The sequence below is a fragment of the Peromyscus maniculatus genome, chromosome 1, assembly GCF_049852395.1.
Source record: "Peromyscus maniculatus bairdii isolate BWxNUB_F1_BW_parent chromosome 1, HU_Pman_BW_mat_3.1, whole genome shotgun sequence".
Taxonomy (NCBI): domain Eukaryota; kingdom Metazoa; phylum Chordata; class Mammalia; order Rodentia; family Cricetidae; genus Peromyscus; species Peromyscus maniculatus.
The window spans coordinates 56,104,488-56,126,215 of record NC_134852.1 but is presented as its reverse complement, the minus strand read 5'-3'; the positions used below and the strand labels follow the sequence as shown (position 1 = coordinate 56,126,215).

General features: G+C 39.6%; 2 long non-coding RNA genes across 3 annotated transcripts in view; one reads left to right on the top strand and one right to left on the bottom strand.

Annotated features, from left to right (window-relative positions):
* Positions 1-1,868: 1,868 nt before the first annotated feature.
* LOC143266938 (uncharacterized) lies at positions 1,869-21,015 on the bottom strand. 2 transcript variants are annotated; one of them, XR_013041793.1, is made up of 5 exons: positions 20,936-21,015; positions 20,664-20,782; positions 20,272-20,339; positions 18,441-18,518; positions 1,869-2,841 (listed from the first exon to the last, which is right to left on the bottom strand). It is a non-coding gene; the product is annotated as an uncharacterized LOC143266938 (long non-coding RNA). The 2 variants fall into 2 exon arrangements; XR_013041794.1 differs by lacking the exon at positions 20,272-20,339 and having other exon boundaries at positions 20,936-21,009.
* Positions 21,016-21,024: 9 nt separating this feature from the next.
* Positions 21,025-21,728, top strand: part of LOC143266937 (uncharacterized) — a 31,493-nt gene continuing 30,789 nt past the window's right edge. The window contains exon 1 of the long non-coding RNA XR_013041792.1: positions 21,025-21,091. This is a non-coding gene — a long non-coding RNA (uncharacterized LOC143266937). The remainder of the gene's footprint in view (positions 21,092-21,728) is intronic.

Genomic DNA, 21,728 nt, shown 5'->3' with positions numbered 1-21,728 from the left:
CCTTCCCCCTAAAGAAGTATGAATCACTCCTCAGCTAGGGTTAGAGCACTAACCCCTACACCATGCATTCTGGAATACTGAAGCACTCCCCCTTGAGAAGCTTTAGTGGAGACAAACACAGCTGCTGGGTTTTCCTGAGTGCAAAGCCCTTGTCTTGTGTAGTAAAGAGGTTTTCACAGTACTCCTCTCCAGCTTCCACCTCTTAAATTGTTTCAGCGTCATTTTACACCATGCCTCTGAATGGTGATGGTGATGGTGATGGTGTGTGTGCATGTGTGCACGCACGCACATCATCTCATTTGGAATCAAACACTCAACACTTTTTCTCAACTATTTGACAAGTAAATGATTCAACGTATTAACCACTCCCCATGCCAAGAAGCTTCTCTGACCAATGGGAAAGCAGTACTAATCTTTCGACATATACATACGTATTTGGGAGGCATTTTGACAACATGTCCATTTAGAAAAATGACAGTAGCATGTTTCTCCATGGGCCTCTTTATGCCACAGTGTGGTCTTAGCACTAGAAATATGGCACCCACATGAATTACATTCTGGGAAGAGGCCAAATACCCAACCAGAATGTGCTTGGTTACTGTCATAGTAATAGTGCCATGATTGTATCTGTGGCCACATCATCTGCAGCATGTCAGCAGTAAAGTATGTAGAATGCATAGTTAATCAGAACACTGATGCCTACTTTCTCCCAGCACTATGTATAACACCACCCTGCACCAAAAAAGCTAGGTAGCACAGAGGAAGTTTGCTCGTCAGTTTCAGCTGATTTCTCTATGTGCTAAGACCAAAAGGTGGTGTCTTCAACAGCAGGGTCTTACCATCTACTATTGGTGTGCAACCAAGAGAATTAGTACTAGCCTGTATTGTTTTAGAAGCCTGGGGCCTCCCTGACTAAAGATGCACAGGAAGTATCTCACAGCGGGGACTTGAATTTTTCTGTGATAACCCACGAATGTGGAAGCAGCATGAGAACACTATACAGGTGTTCTCTAATGTGAGTCTTCCTGTTTGCTGTCTTTTTAAGGCTTGGGATCTTCCTCTTGGGCATTGAAACCTTTCCAGAGTCCCAGATTACATCCAACTTAATGGTTCAGTTACCTAGACACCCACCCTGCTGCATTTGCTTGTTGACTCCTCCAGGACCAGACCTAGGATGGTCTGTGAATCTGCAGCCAATACTGAACATTTCTTTATGAAGTCCAGAAATTAGTGAAACATGACAGGAGTGAATACCTTGTGTAGAGAATAATTCCTGCTGGGATCCTCAAGTGCAGCCAGGGGTGGCAAGCATTGCCCTAGCCATTCCTGCATGAGAATAGTGAGTCCTCACCCATTTCCACAAGTCAACACTCAACAAGTGGATCTTACATGGAAGCCATACTGATGACCATTCCATCACTACAGTGCATGGCTTTTTTTAAAACCACTGGTTCCATGGATATCTGTGGCTAGATGAGTGCAGGAAATTGATCTGTAGGTGTCCTCTTTGTATATGCTTAGATTCCATCCCACCCCTGCTCCAGAAACCCTTTCTTTAAACTTCTCCATTTCTGTTCTTCCCTATTGTACACCCCCTCCCCCGCTGCTTCGCTGCTTGCTGGTCTGGCCTAAGTGAAGACAGGGGTTATATCTTTTCCCATCAGAGCTGGCCCTGAAGACACAGACACCCCCCCAACACCCCACCTTACCCCCCCACAGCCAACATGCTGCAGGCCAGTGCATAGTTTTATAGTTTTAAGAGAGGTTGCTCTATTTGTACAGGACTGGCCTGAGTGTCCCAGACCATCCCTTGTACATTCTCCTAGATAAACAGACCAGGAGGAAAGAAAGCATTCTGATTTCCAGTGTTTCCTAGAGCATCACTCACTTTAATGAGTGTACACAGGGTTTGATAAGGCTCAGCACTGAAGAGAATTGAGCTCAATCATGAGGTTCAGAGTTTGCATCTCAAGCACCCACACGGTAGGTCACAATACTCTGTACCCTAGTTCTAGGGTATCTAACTCCCTCTGGTGACCTCAGCTGTCACCAGAAATGCACATACCTAAATGAAGGACAAACACTCACACTCATAAAATAAAACAAGGAAAATAGAAACCTGTAAGCACAGGACTCTTGAAACTTGTACTGGTGCTTATGGGTCTTGCTAGTTGTGCTCAGTCTTGAGGAAGGTCCATCATTCTGCATTTCCCAGCATGGGGGGACTGGCAGAGCAAGTCCAGGATGACAAACTGTAGAGTTGCAGTTCTAGTTGAAGCTTAAGACAATTGTGGACCACAAGGCAGCAAGAGATTGGGGAACATGGAATTTTTTAATCAAGTGCATATGGACTTTTTCCTCAGCCATCAGCTCTCCCCGATTTTCACCAGACAAACCACAGTGACACTTTTTTTGTATGCATTGCATGAGGCTTCCAGGTAGACCCTGTGGTGGCAAACAGAGGGTCTGATGAAGAAAATGGGAGACAGGAAGTCACTGCCATTCTTGCTATAGTTTATTGTCCTGAAGCACAGCCCTCTCAGGCCTAGCACTTATTAGGCTGAAGATGAATTGTGTTTATAAACACATGACCTTGGCTTAGGTCATTCTTAAATGAAGAATTTAAGCAGTATTTGAAGGCTCTAAGCTCATCATGGGATGAGGGAATTCAGCGATGAGGGAGGAACAAATGTCCAGGTTTTCCTGAAGTTTTAGGACTGAACAGTGGCTAATGTCTTCTCCTTTGTTTTCACTGAGGTCCAAGGCAATTTAGGTAATTCATTCAGAAGACAAAAAGAAAAAGCTTGCTGGGTTTGCTGGTTCACACCTGAGTTCCCTGTACTGGAGAAGAGTGGCAGTAATGTACCATGACTTTTAGCCTGTTTGGAATCCATAGTGGGAACTTATCTCAAATAACGTCATTCGAGAGAGGAGGGGGGCACCTCCTGATGCTGTTGCTTGTCCATCAAAAAGTGCAAAGAACTACTCAGGTGCTGTCCTTAATACAGGTGACCATGGGGCTGTTTCTCCTCCCTGCTGCTGCTGTTGCTGTTTTCTTGTTAGCATGGTAAGTGACATTAGTAGTCTCTGAGAGGTGGAGGGTACTGATATTTCTAAATAGACACTTAGTCAACCTTATTTTTGAGGTAGAATCTCTATATAAGGCAGTCTAGCCACAGATATTTGGTGATTCTCCTGCCTCAGCTTCCCTCAGCTTTGAATGACAGTGATATTGATGATCTGTTTAGGTCAGAGCTAGAGATTTAGGTTGCTGACATTCTGGAGTAGCAAGGAGCCACAAACATCACTGTGGCTACCAAAAGCCAAAAGACACTGGCTAAGTCGGGGAAGGTACAGGTGACTATGAACAACTCATTGCAGCTTGCAAGCCAGGGTCAGTGCTCTTATCTCTCTGGCCACTTCTCCTTTACTGGTTGACAGAGCCTTAGAGGGAACAGTGGTATGAAGTTCTCCACAGACTTACTGGACTCACCTGAGGAGACAGAGGTCCTCAGGTAGCTGGGAGAAGTAACATGCCTATCATTAATTCTTGAGTGCGTGGCTGGCCCCCATCTACCCTGAGGTATCTTCATGCATCTGCCTCAATCTGTGATATTGATTGCTAAGCAGCAGTAGCAGGCTGTAACACTGGCCAGGGGTTGTGCTGTTGGCATTCCAGGGTCCCCAAGCCTTCTCATCTAGAGATTTCTGAGAGTGAGAACATGACTGAGTAAGTGTTGGGGTCCCACACATTGTGATGGGAGCCCAAAACAAGGAAGAAGCCATAGATCCTACAGTTTTCATGAAGTGACAACTGGGCCTATTTTTTCCTGGGGACAAGGGGCAGTTTCTCAGGCATAAGAGAACACAGTGGAGGAATAGCTCATACCCATTACAAAAAAGCCTGTTTAAATGTGTGTATATCTACATGTATGTTCATCCCCAGGGGCGACTTTTACATTTGTGTGTGACACGTGAATGTGTATCTTTATGAGTGTAAGGATGTACTTGAAGTTGTGAGCATTATTCATGTGTGCTAGGGCATGTGTGTTCATATTCATGTGTGCTTTTGTGTATGGATATCTATGGGCGTGTGTGTGTGTGTGTGTGTGTGTGTGTGTGTGTGTGTGTGTGTGTGTTTGAACATATTTCTTTATAGGTGCCTCTTTTCAGGTCAGAGGACGTGTTTGGAGTTGGTTCTCTTCATCCATCTTTACATGGACTCATTTCCTCAGGCTGGGAAAGCAAGTGCCTCTATACTTAACAAATGCCCTGGACTTGAACACCAATGTAGGGATGGGGAGGATTAGCCGATTAAAGAAAATTGTAAAATATTCCATCCTCTGATCAGTCTTCTCATCAATCCTCGATACTCTAATTCAGTGCTACATTTTTTTTTTTTTACCAATTCTTGTATTCATTCCCAGAACCATCAGTCTGTGCCCCTGTACCCTCACCACACCCAATAGATTGACACTCCTATGGAGTCTTCCCAAGAGCCAGTTATCAATGGCTCTACTGCTGCCCTGGGAATCTCTAACCATAGGACAAAAGGGACTAGTGCCAGAGAGAGGAGAGCAGAGTGCAGGCTGCACTCGGGAGGTAGGAAGGCCCTGAGCCCTGCCTCCTGCTTCCTTGTGAACCAGGAAGTCAGAGAATGATCTGGAGTCAATTCTCTCCTACTACCAAGTAGGGTCCAGGGAGGGAATTAGGACTCATCTTCCCAGACTCAGGGGTATAAGGCCCTTGTTTGATTGCAGACTTCCACATGCCAGCTCCACCCTTTCCTGCCCTCACTCAGCCTTGTAGACCATGGTACAACACCTCTTCACCATGGCCTTTCAAGGGTCTCTTCTTCATCTGCTTTGTCCCTGAAGGTCCACCCTGGCCATCTTCCTGTAGCTTAAGGAGATGTGACAGGTGTAAAATCTCTTGACCATAACCTGAACTTGCCACTCCTCCCTCTACCTTGTTCCATTGTTCAGAGTGGTGGTGTGTACATATAGTTCCATGCAGATGGCATCCTCCACTGCCAACATATTGCTAGGAGATCTGTTAGAAGAGTGGTATTTGTGCAAAGCACATGAGTTCCCTGTTTTCTATATGCCATTGAGTCTTATGAAATTAAAATTCTTACTGTGAAGCAATATTGCCAGAGAGTTAGCAATCAGTGACTTAGTTTATTTTTCATTATTCAGCAATTGACCTGCTTCACAGTTTTGGAATTTAACTTTACACCCTGTATGCACCTATCCCTGTCTATAATTCAATGGTTTCCAGGCACACCTTGATTTCTGCCTTAAGATACAGGCTTTAAGAAGTCTGTGTGTTAAATTTATAATTCATGAGACAGTGTTTCATAAAAGTAAGATAGTGACATGAATAGAAAATCACACAACAGCATCAAACACTGTTTTTCCAGGTATTCTCTGAACAAAATACATGTTATGGTGTCAGGTTTGGGGGCATTAGGTAAAGTCACCACCTGGATGCACAGTTCAGAGATGAGGCCAATTTGATCTAATGCATTCTCAACACCAGGATAAAGGGATACAGTTCCATCTCATACATCTTTCTGATTGCTTACTTTGGTGTAGTGTGATTCTAAAATTGATCTTTCCATCTGAGAATGTCTTCATAATTATTTTCTGTTATGAAATTCTTCTTACTCTTTAGGGCTAAGGTGATATCCAGGGAAAACACTCTGATATCTTTCACAAATACCTGCTTTTCTTCAGTACTCCGCTGTTCTGAGTCTCCATCTCTACCACACACTTAAGGTGCCCACCTATGCAGTGCTCAGTTTGGGTACATCTGCCTAAATCCTTGAGGTGACCCACCCTGTGCTATCAGGTCCTCTGTAGACAGACATCAGGAGATGAAGTATTTTAAAGACTCCTCACATGTCTGCCTTCTGTTTGTTCTCTCATTTCCCATTTCTTTTTGACATACTATTACTGAGAGCACTTGAAATTCTTTTGAAGAAAAGTCTACTGCAATGGAAGGTGAAAGCATTTACACAACTGTATCAAGTATGTAATAAGCATCATTATTTTGGAGTCATTTTTATATAGAAGATAAAAGCAAGTAGGAAGAGATATCAGTGATTTTCACTGTCAGTCATTCCCGTTGCTAGAGAGGGTATCCTCCTTGTTAAAGAAATTAAAGTTAGACCAGGTGTGGTCACATGCACCTTTAGTCCCAGCGCTTGGGAGACAGAGACAGGTGGATCTCTGTGAGTTCTGACCAAACTGGTCTACAAAAGGAGTTCCAGGATAACCAAGACTGTTACACAAAGAAACTCTGTCCCCAAAACAAAACAAAACCCAACCAAACAAAGAAATTGAAGCTAAAATCTATTAGTATTAAAATTGAATTAGAAAGCTCACTTGAACTCAGCAATTCAAATATGTACTTTTAGGAGTTCTTTCTACTGAAATGGCTCAGAATTGACATCATTCCAGTAGTCATCAACACCCCAACTCAGCAGCATTCTTTCTTAGTGTCTCCTAAAGTAGAGAACAACATGGAGAAGGGGCCAATTTTAGGTTTACTTCTTCCAGCCATTCTGTGTCAAAGGATCCCAGGTCTGTTTGTTCACTTCTGCTGTCAATTGGTAACTCTTTTTTTTTTTTTTTTTTTTTTTTTTTTGGTTTTTCGAGACAGGGTTTCTCTGTGTAGCTTGGCGCCTTTCCTGGAACTCACTTGGTAGCCCAGGCTGGCCTCGAACTCATAGAGATCCGCCTGGCTCTGCCTCCCGAGTGCTGGGATTAAAGGCGTGCGCCACCACCGCCCGGCCAATTGGTAACTCTTAAGAAGAGAATTTTTGTCATTGACAACTTTTATGCTTTCCACACCTGTATTTCCCTGTTTCCTCTGCTAAGAACTGCTACAGGTGTTGAATTGTTACTTTATCAGACACTATGTTACTCAGATACCAAAGGGAACTTCTCTGATTCAGTTTCCCAGTCCACAGCATAGAGTGGAAAGTATTTCATTACAGCAATCTCACAGCACTGTCACCTAAGCACGCGTGAGGTAGAAGACTGGGACATTTCTCCCTAGACTACACTTAGGTATGGAATCACAGAGTTTATCAGGGAACAACCAAACAACCAAACAGAATCCTTGCAGGGATTTGAGAAATACTGGAAGTTAAACAGAGGATCTGAGGCCTGAAGAAAGCAAATTCACACATTGCTGGTGAAATACACATGCACTGTAGTCCCACTTTTCAGGACAAACTTCTTGAGCCCAGAAGTTCAAGGCCATCCTAGGAAACAGAGAGCTGTTTGCTCATATATCAAGGAAAGGAGAGGACAAGATTGGACGAGTAAGTCAGTGGCAGTTTGGAGAGAGGAGAGAAGGAGAGGAAATAGGATGATGACAAGAAAGGAAAGAAGAAAAGAAAGAAATGTCTCCCCTCTACTGATGTAGATGTAGACCACAGATTTCCTCAAACCTGAAACATGCTTTTTCATATTTATTCTCATTTAACTCCCCTGGCTGTGTAAGAGGCACTTCATATCTTCAATAAACTTTTAAGTTGTTCAACAATTGCACCTATTCATATACTGTCTGTCCCCACTCTCTTTCAAAGTGAAAGAGAGAGAGAGGGGGAGGGAAAGAAAATTTAATATGGCGTTTTAAAGAGTTTTCTAGATACTCTCCTAAGAGATATTTTTTCTTTTTTATAGGAATTCAAGACTGATCTCTGTGTTTTATAAAGGTTCTCTTTCAAAACAAAGGCCATTCCCACACAGGCCTGTGCAAAGGCTTGTAGATTTGCCTGGAAAGATCATTCTGGAGAACAGAAAACAAGTTGCTGTAGATGTTGAAGTTAACTTCATGTTCCTCCCTTTGGTGCCTGGCAGGTAGCTACATGGACCACCAAAGACTCAAACAGATAAATCAGTCATGACAAAAGAAATAATCTTAGTTAAAACTAATAGGAAAGAGAATCATAGTCATTTATCTTCATATTAGATCCATTATTACAGCAAAGATCTTCTGTGAGTGAAAATGGTCAAGGTGTGCATGTGAATAAAGAGTTCATGACCCACAGTGTTGCTGAGGTAAAGATGTAGAAACAGACCTTATATTTGCTAAAAAGATTCTGAAGAAAATATCAGATGAAATATACCACTCTCCTTGTTTGCTATAGTAAACTATATGCATATATATGCTCCATTATATATTTAGCTGAGCTCCATGACTTATTTGTCCTTTTGGGGATCATTTCTCTTTAAGTATTATTATTTTTTTATTATTTTTTTTATATTTATTTATTTATTTATTATTATTATTATTATTATTATTATTATTTTACAACACCATTCAGTTCAACATAATAGCCACAGAATCCCCTGTTCTCCCCCTCTCGCCCACCCCTCCCCCCAGCACACCCCCCATTCCCACCTCCTCCAGATCAAGGTCTCCCCCGAGGACCGGGGTTGACCTGGTAGACTCAGTCCAGGCAGGTCCATTCCCCTCTCCCAGACCGAGCCAAGTGTCCCTGCATAGGTCCCAGGATTCAAACAGCCAACTCATGCAACGAGCCCAGGACCTGGCACCAATGCACAGCTGCCTCCCAAACAGATCAAGCCAACTGACTGTCTCACCCGTTCAGGTGGCCTGATCCAGTTGGGGGCCCCTCAGCCTTTGGTTCATAGATCCTGTGCTTCCATTCATTTGGTTATTTGTCCCGGTGCTTTATCCAACCTTGGCTTCAACAATTCTCGCTCATATAAATCCTCTTCTTACTCACTAATTAGACTCCCAGTGCTCCACCAGGGGCCCAGCCGTGGATGTCTGCCTTCAGATTCCTCAGTCCTTGGATGGGGTTTATGGCACCACTATTTGGGTGTCTGGCCATCCCATCACCAGAGTAGGTCAGTTCCTGCCGTCTCGCGACCATTGCCAGCAGTCTTTTGAGGGGGTATCTTTGTGGATCTCCGTGGGCCTCCCTAGCTCTCTGCTTCCTCCCCTTCTCACCTTCTCATGTGGTCTTCATTTACCATGGTCTCCTATTCCTTGTTCTCCCTCTCTTTTCTTGATCCAGCTAGGATCTCCCACTCTTTCCCTCGACTGTCGCCCTTCATTGTTCCCACTCATGACCAGGCTATTCATGTAGATCTTGTCCATTTCTCCGTGTCTTTTTTTGGGGTCCCGTTTTCCAGGTAGCCTCACTGGTGATGTGAGTAGCAGTCTAGTCATCCTTGTTCCACATCTAGCATCTTCCTATGAGTGAGTACATACCATATTTGTCTTTCTGAGTCTGGGTTACCTCACTCAGGATGATTTTTTCTAGATCCATCCATTTGCCTGCAAACCGTGTGATGTCGTTGTTTTTCTCTGCTGAGTAGTATTCCATTGTGTATATGTGCCACAATTTATTTATCCATTCTTCAGTTGAAGGGCATCTAGGTTGTTTCCAGGTTTTGGCTATTACAAACAATGCTGATATGAACATTTAAGCCAAAGATGTTTTTTGGTAGGATTTAGTGGATATTGCAAAAAATAAAAGTAAACTACATTTCATAGGCTTTGTTTAATGACACTTTCACATAAAATAAAATTTTTTCAATAATTTTTCTTTTTAAAGAATATTTCTTTAAAGATCAAAACACGATACTTTGACAAATAAAATATTTCCCTCCAATTTTTGCCTTGGTTTATTGAATAATAAATAATAAGTGACATCAGAGATTACAGTGTCTGCCATGTCTCATACCTGACACATTACAAAGGTGAGATTTAAAGGAGCCTGGCGATGCCCAATGTCAAGGACCTGGTCTCTATATATGTCAGGAACACAGCACATTCTGGTGTTTTGCAGAGGGCTGAGGCTATATTGGAAAAGCATGTAGGAAAGGGTGTTTAAAGGGAAAACTAATGAAAAATCTAATGATGAAAACAATGATAAAGAATAATGAATAATAGAGGGAAGTTGTTCTGGGCCATGGATTGTGAACATGTAATGATTATCACACCATCCCAGAGTTTTTAGCAGTGAATTTAACTGACTTAGCCTCTTCTACTTACTATGCTTTCTACAAAGTAATATCTAATTTCCATTGGAATTGAAGGCCATGGAAGATGGTCAATTTTAACTTTGATTTTACCCTGAGGTTGCTTACCAATAATTGATCTTTGTTTCACTATGCTAGCTTTGGAAAAGGAAAAGGCATTTTTCATTTCAAAGGAAAAACTAATCTCATTATTTATGGGTCCTTTGAGTTTCATGTTGAGCACTCGAGTGACTCATTTCTAATTCAAGTTAATACTGTACTTGTCTAGAGGCTAAAAAGCTAAGAGAGAGATACTTCCTCTCTGTGGACTGTGTGACAGATATCTCCACATGTTAATTAAAGTAGAACAGAATCACCATACAACTAACCATTTGAGAGTTGGTTCTACTGGTGAAGTGCAAGCCAAGTCTAGTAGATTAACTGTCAACTTTGACACCCTGTCAGTTTGGCATCCAAACTTATTTCTTTTATCCATATGATTTAACTACTGGCTTTTATATGATCATGGCCATGGCAAAATACAAAATGCATCCAAATGGAACTAAGGAGTCATGCAGATAACAACATTTGAAAATGTAGCTGAACGTTTTCCTTTGTCCTCCTGGTCCACAGCTGCTCAGACCCAAGTAAACACACAGAGGCCTATATTAATTAAAACTGCATGGCCATTAGCTCAGGCTTATCATTGACTAGCTCTTACACTTAACTCAGCCCATTTTTGTTAATCTATATGTTGCCATGTGTTCCATGGCTTTACCTGTGTGTCATAACATGCTGCTCCCTGGACAACAGGCTGGTGTCTCCCCATCAGCCTTCCTCTTCCCAGAATTCTCCTTGTCTTCTTATCCTGCCTATAATTCCTGCCTGGCTACTGGCCAATCAGCATTTTATTTATTAACCACTCAGAGCAACACATTCACAGCATACAGAGCAATATCACCCATCATGAAAATTCCATTCTCCTCTAAGACTCAAGGTTGTCTGTTATCCATGGGCCTTGCAAAAGCAAGAAGTTTGAGCCATAGGCCATGGTCGTGCAATTTGTAATTGATATAAGCCTCTATATATTTACTTGGGTCTGAGCAGCTGCAGGACCACACAGGACAAGGAATTTTATAAGTGGCTGTGGGCCCTTGATGCTGGGCAAGACCAGGAAAACTTCCAACTATAGCCTGGAAACTCAGCGTGTATATTATATAAAGTTAAAAGAAAAGGTGGGATCTGGGCGGTGGTGGCACACACCTTTAATCCTAGCACTTGGGAGGCAAAGGCAGGTGGATCTCTGTGAGTTTGAGGCCAGCCTGGGCTACAGAGTGAGTTCCAGGAAAGGTGCAAAGCTACACAGAGAAACCCTGTCTCAAAAAAACCAAAACACAAACAACAAAAACAACAAAAACAACAAAAAACAAAAAAAAGGAGATGGGTTTATTAAATACAGCTGAACAAGGTGGTTTGTCATCTCATCTCTGTAGGGGAACAGTCTCAGGATGCAGTCAGTAAAAAGAGGAAGCTACAGTTGGTATTTTGTGCACATTCTATTAGACTCTATACTTGGATCACTGGGAGGTCATTCCATTTTACTTAGCCTGACTTGGAGAAGGCTTTCCCATTTCAATGAGTCTGAGACTCTGATGTCCTTGACATGCCATGCTCATGCCAACAATAGAAAGTTACTCAGGAGCCAGGCGGTGGTGGAGCATGCCTTTAATCCCAGCACTTGGGAGGCAGAGGCAGGCGGATCTCTGTGAGTTCAAGGCCAGCCTGGGCTACCAAGTGAGTTCCAGGAAAGGTGCAAAACTACACAGAGAAACCCTGTCTCGAAAAACAAAAAACAACAACAAAAAAGAAAGTTACTCAGGATCTTATCTATTCTCCTGTTGATTATAAGCAGCATTGATCAGGAGGGATGAACATCAGAAAAATCTGCCTGGGTTTGCATACCTTGGGAAATTTTGAAAAATCACAAGTCTAGAAGCCTAGGGAAGGCTCCCAGTCCTGTTTAGTTTTTTGACATTGCAACACCATGTTATCACTCATACTTGCAAACCATACAGTTGAGTTACAAAGCAAAATCACAAACACAAAATCATAATGTTGTAAGTACGTTTGTAATTTTGTGTTGTGTCATGTTCAGTGCTGTCTTGGAGTAAATGGATGCTGGTGGCTGCCAGGAGGATTCACTTTTAATGTCCTCCCAATTTTCAATATTCTTGCAAGACTTTAATATTTTGCTAAGTTATAAGCATATGTTTTGCAAGACATAGCAACTGTGCCAGAAAATCAAGTAAAAAAATGGTTGGTTTATGATTAAGAGATAAAAAAAATCCCTGAATATTTATAAACTCAAATTATGTAAAGTATATAACTCATCTATGTTACTTTAAATAAAATAATACTATAAAATTAATGACATTTAACAATATTTATATTCCCCTAATGCCTAGGGAATATGTTGGTACCTTTATAGTAATGCTTGTAGACACATCATGTATCATTTTAGGCAAATGTGTGTACATGACATAAGCACATACCATATAATTTGTATTGGACAGTGGGGTGAGAGAAAGATTTCTGCCACTTCAGAGTGTGGAATATAATCAATGAATGCAATCCTCATAAAAATATTCCCATCCAATTCTTTAAAATTGATCTCTGGGAATGACTTGGGGTTAAGACTTTACTCTTTTTTGCAGAAGATGCATATTTGATAGCCAACACTTGTTATTGGTTGTAGTATTAAGGCAACTCCATGTACTTAAAAGGGAAGTTTATTTTGTGGGGTAACTTACAAGTAAAGGGATAAGTTACAGGGTCCAGAAAAGGTGTAGTGCCGTCCAGCTGTGTTCTCTGGAAAACTCTGCTCAGTTTACCTCCAGCATCCAAAATCTAGGAACCAAGAGAGCTGGCACATCCAGATCTCAGGTCTTAAGGGCTCCTGTCTCGGCTCTGCCTTGTAGGCATGACAGTTACCAAAGGCTCAATGGGTGTAGTACTTCCAGGTCAAAGCTGGAACAGCTACCCACTACAACCCGTGTCTGGCTGCTCACAATAGCTTTTAACTCCAGCCTTTGACATTTGCCCTGTGTCCCCTTGGTGTTTTGTGTATTAATTCTTTAGTTTAAAATCTCAAATGTATTGCAGCACTTTGGAGCAGCATGCCTTACTTGAGGCTGCACTTTTTTTTGTATGAAATATATCACTAATCCAGTCATTTCCACAGGCTCATTGTTTAAGTATAGAGTTTTAGAAAATGTTGTGTGGTTTGGAAAAACACAAATAGACCAACTTCATGTTTTATTCCTTTATTATTTTCACTATCATGGTTTCCTTGTTGCAGTATCTTGTTATTTTATATAATTTTTAAATTTTTATTCTTTTATTTTCCATATAGGTTTTACTCACATCCTCTTTCTGGATTCTTCTCATTCCTTCTATATTTTACTAATCATCTGAGCAAAATGCCACATAGGAAGTAGAAAATGTCCCTATTGAGAACTCTCCTGCAGTCAGGGCTTCCTTGCAGGACATAGTCTCCTCCTGGACCTTGTTAGGACTTTCTTTTTAATGCAGGGATTGAGAGCTGTGGCGGAGGAGTAACTGCCTAGGGTGTTGATGACAGCGACCGGGCACATGCAGCTGGAAAGGTGTGGGAACTTCTCTCTAGAGTTCAGAGAGTCCTGAGGGTTTCTACAATGAGTTTGTGAGGAAAGCAAAAGGATTTCTTTCCTCTACCAAGAAATTCGTACTGCTGAGTGATGAGCGAAATCTTTGGTGGCCAGAGGTTCATATAAGAGAGCTGACCCTGAGAGAGACGGGATCCTACAGGCTACAGAAAGCCTTTCTGAGCTCTGTGGTAATTGTAGTCTGGCTTTTTGGTCCTGACAATGCTTGTGCACATGGACTTGCTCTGAATTGTGTCCTCTTAAAGGATTTGGTCCTTTGCTTCACTTCCACATTAATCTGCAAACTTTCTGACATTAGAACTTTTTTCTTAAAAATTTAAAACTATATTATTTATATGCACTGGGTGGTTTTATGTCAGTTTGACACAAGCTACAGTCACCTGACAGGAGGGAACCTTGACTGGAAAACTTCCTTCATAAGATCAGGCTGTGGACAAGCCTTCAGAGCATTTTCCTAACTAGTGATTGATGAGGGAGGGCTCAGCGGATGCCTTCCCTGTTCTGGTGATCCTGGGTTAAGGAAACATGCTGAGCAAGCTGTGTGAGCTAGCCAGTAAGTAGTGTTCCTCCCTGGATTCTGTATCAGCTACTGCCTCCAGGTTCCTGCCCTGTTTGAGTTCCTGCCCTGACTTCCTTCAGTGACGAGCAGAGATGTGGAAGCATAAGCCAAATAAAGCGTTTCCTCTCCTAGTTGTTGTGGTCATAGCATTTCATCACTGCAATATTAAACATAACAACAACAATATGTTTATTTTGTACTAATCTCTGTGTGCACATAAGCATGTGTGTTGACCCATGATATGAGGGTGCAATTCACAGGACAAATGTGGTTCTTTCCATCCACCATGAGGGTCCTGGGGATGGAATTCAGGTAATCAGACTTGGCGGCAGGCACCTTTACTCAGCAAGCCATCGCACCAGGTCCAGACAATTTTTAAACTATGTTTTTTTTTTTTTTTGTACTTGGAAGACTTTGTTCCCATCTTCACCTCTTTATTTATGGCTTGCTCAGCTATCTCTTATAGAATCCAGGACCATCAGCATAGGGTGGAACCACCCATAATGAGATGGGCCACCCACAATTAATCACTAATTAAAAAGATGTTTTACAGGTTTGCTTACAGCCCATTCTTATACCAACACTTTCTCAACTGAGGTTCCATCCTTTCCAGGACTATAATTTGTGTAAAGTTGACATAAAACCAGCCAGTCCATACCTCTACCATGGGTGTATGGTCTCTGAGTCTGTTCTGGCTTATTCCAACCAACAATCATGGAAAGAGGACAGAGTGGAAGCTCTTTGAGTGTTGACTCTAGGCTAACCAATGGTAACATGATATAAATGTGAACAGATAGGAAGTGGAAATAACGTACTGTTTTTGATAATTTTACATGATTGCATTACCAAGTTGTGGAAACAAGGAAGGCTGAAAAATAAAACAATTCCATTTCTCTTTGCATTAGGTATGGAAACTGACCTTCAAAGTATAAAGTATTAGAACTTTTTGTATAAGAGTAAACAAAGAATTTAAGGATTATTAAACAATTGAAAGGTGAATGAAGACATATTTTCCACAGCCCACACATGGTCACATGGATGTACATTTTTCCTGAAAGGGCAAACTTGTCAAGATTTTAGACAGAACATTCTGTGACTTAGCATCTGAAAATATGACCTTTACACTGCATTATTAAACATAGAATATATTCCTGAAAACAAAGCTATTATCCTGTTCAATTTCCAAGTTCACATGCTTGGAGATGCCATGCATACGTGTCTTCTGAGGAAATGAGGAGGCTTAAGATATTTCCATAGAGCATGTTTAAAAATCCATATTTGCTAAAAAAAAAAAAACCAGCAATCCAGAAGGCCAGTAAAGGTGATCAAATACACTTGTGCACCTCGGAGTTTCAGGCTTATATATTTAAGCAATTATCAGCTAATTACTACCAGTGTGGACTGCAGAGGTAATATGTCTGCATAACCTTTGACAATACATACACACACACACACACACACACAATATATATATATATATATATATATATATATATATATATATATATATATATATATATTTGTTGCTTGTTGAAACCATCTGCATTTCTTTTTATACATTTTTATTATTTGTTTTATAAAATGATAATGTATCATTTATCTCTTCCCTTTCTTCCCTCCAAACTCTTTCATTTATCTCCCTTTGCTCTCTTTCAAATTCATGGCCTAGTTTTTCATTAATTGTTATTACAAGTATTTATGTATATGTATATACATATAGATTCCTAAATAAAACTTGTTCAGTCTATGTAACATTACTTCTATGTATATTTTCACACTAACCTTTTGATATTAGATAACCAATTCATAATACTCATCCCAGGAAAGACTATTTCTCCCACTCTTAGCATCTCTTAGTTACCTGTAGTTCTTTGTGTGGAGTTCAGGACTCATAGCTCATTTTTAATGAGCCAAGCTAGTAGAAATCTTTGAAAAAAATCACTTTTTCTGACTAAAATGGTATGTTCATTCATAAATTTGTTTTCATGAAGCAAGAGACATAGCTGCTATAGAAATAAAACATGAGTTCCTAGTTACCAGAAATACATTTTGTATATATGCCTTAAACAGCTTCAGAAATATGGGAGAGAGTTATGTTGTAAACAATGTATACTAGGAGAGACTAGAATTAGCATATGAAAAGTAATTATAGTAAAGGACAGCTGATTAAATTCTAAAAGCAAATTCAAATGGGAACATGGTAGTAAGACTCAAAGGAGGTGACACAGATAGACACATGCCAGGCATTGAGACAGAGGGATGACAGAAAATGAATAACATATGCTAGAAGTGTCATTTACAGATAGAAGGTAGATAGAGATAGATTATAGATATATTATAGATAATAGGTAGGCTGTAGATGAAAGGTAGGTGACTCTAGATAATGTATAGAAGATAAATACCATGCTAGACAGATGGTTCAGCAGTTAAGAGCACTGGCTACCTTTCCAAAAGTCCTGGGTTCAATTCCCAACAACCACATGGTATGGTTCACAACCATCTGTAATGAGATCTGGTGCCTGCTTCTTGTGTGCAGGCATGCATACAGGCAGAACACTGTATACATAATAATAAATTTTAAAAAAGAAGATAGATATTAGTAGATGGTAAATTGTAGATGACAGATATAAAATATAGATAAATAGATAGATAAACCATTTAGCTTAATTTTCACGGTAGTTTTTAACAGGAAAAAGCTTTAATAAAACACAGAAGATTGTGATACATCAAGGCAAGTCCTCTAGGACAGATCCAGAGTTTAGTTCTGAGACCACAGGAAATTTGCAAAAAATTGTTGTAAAATGAGGCGACTGTGTTTCTGACATGACAGTAATATTTTTCTTGAATAATGCAAAATTGTGAAATATAATGCTTAGAACAGCCCGGACAAAGCTCTTAGTTCAATCTCTAGTAATGCAAAAGAAACATAGTCTTCAATGTGTTTTCATTTATGACAATTGTAATTCATGACTGTATATTAAGGTGAAAGGTCATAGCTAGGTTGAGTGAGGACAGAAAATTGATCAAAGATTGTATTCCACATGAATTACAGCTCTAACTTGTGAATGTACTTTTCTGTTTTTTATTTCAGCCTCCTGAGTTTCTGATGAAACCTGTAGCTAGAAACCCTTTGACTAATGACTTTTGCTGGCTAATACTGTTTGTATAGAGGTAATTTCCATGAAAAAGGGATGCATTTTACTTGAGAAAGAAAAGTACAAAACACAACTTTTTTTAGCTTCTGATGTTAGGAATCATTTCCAGATATATACATTGTAGATGAAAGGAGAGAAGACACAAAGGTCACATATTTTATGTCAAAAAGGCTTAATAGTACATCTAGAAACTTGATGGGATTTCAAATATTTAATGAAGATTCTTATCATTGAATTGCAGAATCTCAATGTTAGGATTTGAACATGACTGAGGTCCCCATTTACTTTGAGTACTACATAGAACCCTCTCAGAGACCACCACCTGGCTGATCTACCATTTGTTCTTAAATCCATCATTACCATACCACCTCTAATATAGCAAAGCAAAATTAATTTCCATCACCCAGAGGTATAATCCTTTACACTAATTTTGCTGGTGTGTGCACATGTCCAGTAATTCAATATTTCCCTACAAGAAACCTTACAGTATAATCTTCATCTCCTTAAAAAGGATCATCAGTTATAATATTTATATTTACTTAATTTTATCCTCAATGACATATGTGTAATTGCTCTCTTTCCTTTGTAAATTAGTTAGATGGTTTATGAAAACTTCAGTGAGTTTTTCAGCAGGAAATTCTTTTTTGCATTTTATATTCATATATTATAAAGAACATTCTAAATTTAATTTTCCACATATTAGCCCAGGCATGTTTCCCACTCATCTTATTTACAAATAACTGCATTTAGCTTGTTTGCATTATGTATATATAAGTGTGTTCTCATTTCATTGTGCTTTAATTTAAATTTTAATTGTTTTATTATGGTGCAAGGCTATAACAATTTAGGTATTCCTAACTTACTGTGCTTAAAGCATATCTCCTCTTCTAGAAAAATTTACATAGTCAAAGATCATACAGTTCATACTAAGGAATAATAAACTACTAAGGAAATAATAATACTTTATGAATGAATGGTTTCTTCCAATGAGAAGATAATTAAGTAAGAATACCTTAGCTCCAACTCTGCTTGTTGTTTCCTTGAATTCTTATGCATCCATGGGTTGGAAAGACTGATAGCATATTCAGCACTAGGGAGGACAAGTAATGGAGAAAGAAGAACTATTAGTTCTTGATAATGCCAGTTGACATAGTTCAAACTCTACATCATATTTGTAAATTTTTTAAGACAATATTAATTAATGGGTGATCAATAAGAAATGTACTTGGGAACTCATTTTTCTTGTTCTAGCTGGCACACTGTACCATCTACTCAGTCACATACTGCAGGTGGTAATGTCAGTCTGACATTGCTCAGGTCAAATTCAAGTTCATAAAGACCCTTGTTTCAAACAGCCATCTTGTAAACAATGCCATTGTCCTCTTTATATGTTGCCTTATTCATCTCAATAATCATGTTATTTCATCCTACATTACTAATTTTCTCGTTTCACTTGCTTGCCCTCAGTGTTCTTGTTTGTCTATGATTGCATAGATTGAAATGTACAATGTGCACACATATACAAAAACACAGATGCACATGCACACTGTATACTCATGAAGTCATACAGATAAATACATAAGCATATTACTAATGCATAAATATATATACATATATACAGATAAATGTGCAAACATGAATAAATACATATATATGCATGTATATACAGAAGCATACATATGTACACGACTCAGAAAACAGGCAGACAAATAGTCACATACACAAATATAGGTGTCTTCACTGGTATATATACAAAAATGCAATCATATACATATGCTTACACACAAACACATATACACATTCACACAAAAAATAGACACACATGATCTATACTGTACACACACAAGAATGCACGTACACACACATACATGGATAATACATGAATATACACATAATCACACATGCATAAATTTACACAAAACTCATATAGAACAAATTCATATGTACAATTACACACACATACACAGACATGCACACAAATGCACACTTAACACACATACACATGCACACACATATAGATATAAATACACACAAATACATACATATGTACAATGCACACATATACATGAAAATACATAAATGCATACCTAAATACACATACATGTAAATAAACACAGAACACATACATATACTATGCATGCATACACAGGCACACACATACACACACATGGACATGCACACTTGCAAATGTACATATACACCTGCACACACAGAGTGAACTAGCTGCTGAAGCCAGGCTGATGACCCTCCTCACTAACTTTGATGCTTTATCTTTGTAATAGTTTATTTTCCCTCCTCACTCAACTGTGAGTCTGTTAAATACTGCTTTCAGGGATGGTTTCAGAGGAAGATGGGTTCATGGTTGTGTGAAATCACCACTCTGTTTCCTGCTCTTTGGGTCAGTAATGATCTTGCTGGAGACTAGCAGAATGTGCCCTGTCATCTTTAGTGTTTATGGCCTCCTCCACACGAATATTATGTATTTATGCCATTCCATCTTCGAGAGGGACTCACATCCCAATCGCACGTGAAAGGAGGACTTATCCGTTATACACTCAATGGCAGAATTATTAAAGTGAGGTTTCTTTACTTTCTGTTTGATAGAATGTGTGTAAATGCTCATGAGAGATTATCATTACTGGTAAGCCTGGATGTTTTGCAGCTCAGTATTAGCCCACAGACTGTTAAGACTAAACCTCTCTAGGAGTAAAGTGAACAGATGCTACAGCACATTTGCATGAAGATGAGAGGATTCTGAGTGAAGTGAAGTGGTAATTAGGTCCATGGAAAGAAATCAGCAATGCAATGGTGGCTCCCAGTTTATGGTTGAACTTGCTGAGCACCTGGGCGATTGTCGATGCATCTTTTTCTTTTTCATGGGAACTCCTGGGTCTTCACAACCTTTGGGCATCTGGAGAAAATACATAGTATTTTCAGCTCTTGGGGGTGCAGACTGTTCTCTGAGCAGTAAACAGATTATTAATGAATATATTAACTTGATGTTCTTTGCAAATATTTATTTAAAGGCTTAAGGGGATATGAAATACAAAGCCTTTATAAGTTGAAATGAGTCTTGCTACCTATGCAAAAGTCTACTTGAACCCATTGTTTATCTTCTGTGTTGTTTTTCACAGAAGCATGTTGTGAGAAGAAAGGGATTGTTGTGTAATTAATTGAGATATTTAAAAGGGAATTTTCATGTGATAAAAGCCTGGAGTTACATATCAAGTGTTACCTTAGGAAGATCTTCAACTTTCCATCAAAATTATAATTTCAGAGAGATGTTTGAATATTACATTTCCCATAGCACACTGAAGAACAGAGTCAAAGAGTTTCACTTCTACACAAGTAAATCTACAAAATATGTTAAAATTCCAGCATTAGAAATCCACATTGCCCAATATGTGTGAACAATAATTCCACCAGTAACATATGTGCACACCAAATTGTGAACAAAGCACCCCTTCCCTTTACACATTCTAGTCAGAAATGAGGAAAAATATATACCTAAGGAGAATCACCTTGGTAAAGACATCAATTTGGGAATCATTCATGAAGGAGCATGCACACATCCCACCCCATCCCCCACTCTTACCAGTTAGAATTGCAGTTAACAGTCTAACATGGAGACCTGCCCCTGTCAGCAGTGACTGTGTTAAGAAAGTAAGTGTGACAGTTTGGTTTCTCTTATCTCATTAAGAGAGTGTTTGAGATTTACTAAAGAAGATATCTCTACCCTCCAAGATCTCCAATGCTTCAGGGTTGAATTACAAAACTGAGAATAGTTTTACTGGAAAAGGATCAAAGGGTAGCAATTAGATATGTAAGAATACAGAAATGGACCTTGAGAGGGAAGGCTAGACAGCTCTCAACAGACCTCTCTGGAACAGCAAAACTTGACCTGATTTATTAACTTATTTTTCATGGTGGAAATCAAAGCTAAGATCCAGTGCATGTATTTTAAAACATATTTATTTTTTTGAAAACTTACTACAAAATATTTTGATCATATTCACTCTCTATTATCTCAACTCCTTCAAGAGCTCCTTCAACCTCCCTACCCTCTCAACTTCATATTCTTTCTTCATTTTGTATAATAAGTTTTCTAGGCCATTTAGTAGTCCTGCATACTCATGGTAATGAGGCACTCCAAAGCAGCACCGTAGATTTACCAGAAGCCACACCATTAAAGGAATCTGACTTTCTCCCTCCCATCAGCTATCCATTGTACATTTGAGCAACGCTTGATACTCACAACCCAAACTCATGAACTTTCTTTTCAGACTTCACTATGACTGTA